The 1935-nt window shown below is 43.8% G+C and overlaps 1 non-coding gene across 1 annotated transcript; it reads left to right on the top strand.

Moving 5' to 3' along the window:
- The first annotated feature begins 492 nt into the window (after positions 1 to 492).
- Positions 493 to 562, top strand: trnas-uga (transfer RNA serine (anticodon UGA)). Its single transcript has one exon. It is a non-coding gene; the product is annotated as a tRNA-Ser (tRNA).
- Positions 563 to 1935: the final 1373 nt, after the last annotated feature.

Genomic DNA, 1935 nt, shown 5'->3' with positions numbered 1-1935 from the left:
TTTGCATTCAATTCTTTTTGATTGTAACCATATATAATTCATACTTCTGTCTGTGTTCTAAGAGTCTTAAAAATATGTGATTTCCTTTTTATTTACAGTGTGCATGTCATGTGACTTATGAACGTACAGTTTGTGCATATATATAAACAGTTTGATTTCCAGGTTGATGCAGCAACAGCTGCTGCTCTGACACCATTGTTCATGTCTTCCTCTCTCTGCACTGTGTTAACACACCTGAATGCTGCAGAGCATCTTCTTCTTTCCTGCTAAATAAATAATGGCCCTGTGGTCTGGTGGTGTCGGTTCACCTTGGACAGCGATGGACAGGAGGACAGGAAGGTCCGGCTGCTCTCAGCTGGGACCTGTGTGTGTCTGGGTGCACACACACCTGCAGTCTGCCCACAGTTACTGACGTAGCCACTCCGTCACACCCCAGCTGACACATGACCGCACCAGGTGGCTGCTGCTATGACAGATGGTGGTTGTCAGCATTCCTCGTTAGTATAGTGGATAGTATCTCCGCCTGACGCGGAAGACCGGGGTTCGATTCCCCGACGGGGAGAAAGACTTTTACCAGCAGATAGGATGATACTGACCCTGTACATTGCTGCTGCAATAGAAAACATACAAACAAACACAAAACACAAACACATGCCCTCTGCTGGTGAGCTGCGTCATTACACACAACCTCTGCTGCTGTCAGACTGTATAATAACCACTTCTGATAGGAGCAATATTCACACACCACAGTGTACAACACATTATTTATTTAGTTTCTGATGCACTATGTACAGTTTTCTTACAGACCACTTCTCCCTCCACTCACCTGTGCAATAACTGTTCATATGTAAACTGCTGATGATTCTATTCTATATTTTATTGGTAGTTTATTTTATCATATATATCTTTTCTTAACTTATCCTTTGCTGTCTGTACCTGCTGTTGCAAAAATGCAATTTCCCCATTGTGGTTCTAATAAAGGTTTCTTAATCTTAATCTTAAGACTGTCTGGAGGACACACAGAGTGGACATGGGTCACAGAGTGCTGCTGCTGTTTGTGTCTCTGCAGCATGGGCAGCTGCTCCTGCTCCACTCGTCACCGGCTGATTGTTCACACCTGTGATCAGTCATCAGCCAATCCTGCTGCAGCTTCCATCTAGTATATGTGTCCAATGGAAGCTGAGCAACATGTCAGCTACACACATAGAAACACTACACATAGTTTGTCATATAAATAACATGGATTGAATCATGTTGTACAGTCAATGGAAACAAAAAGCACTGAGAGTGGTGCTGGTAGTGCAGCAGTGGGTGGAGGCTGAAGTGCTGCCACCTAGTGTCAATATTTGGTATTACTCTGACTACATATTCCACCTTTAACTCTCTGCCATATATACTGTGCCATGTGTGAAGTGATAATAACATGTGAATGTGAATTTATTGTAAAGAACTTTACTTATTATCCCTGTTATAAGTGAGCAGTGTGTGTGTGTGTTTGATGGAGTGTGTAATGTCTGCTCAGTGTTACTGATGCTGCTGTGTGTGATCTGAAAACTGATCAAACTGTGATGTGTCTGATGCTGACAGAAGAATCAGAGGTCAGACAGTCGGATCCTCCTCTGTGACACCTTTAACATCATATCAGAAATCTCTGTCTGCTTCTGGTACATGCAGCTGATCACCAGCAGGGGGCTCACTGCTTTGCTGTCACTCAGTGTAACAATAGAACTGTTAGAATGATGGTGCGGCTCACACAGGTGTGTGTGGTTGAGGTTAATCAGTGCAACAATGTCAGCTTCTCTCTACAGACTGTGAGAGAAACAGTCTGACTGAAGACAGGAGGAGGCAGAAATGTCACTGTGTGGATGTCAGCTGCCAGAAAACACCACAGAAGAAGAAGAAGAGGCAGAGGAAGAAGAAGAACAGAGAGGGGAA

The sequence above is a fragment of the Parambassis ranga genome, unplaced genomic scaffold, assembly GCF_900634625.1.
Source record: "Parambassis ranga unplaced genomic scaffold, fParRan2.1 scaffold_21_arrow_ctg1, whole genome shotgun sequence".
NCBI lineage: Eukaryota > Metazoa > Chordata > Actinopteri > Ambassidae > Parambassis > Parambassis ranga.
Note: the sequence above shows the minus strand (reverse complement) of the source record. Positions and strands in the feature narration are given on the sequence as shown.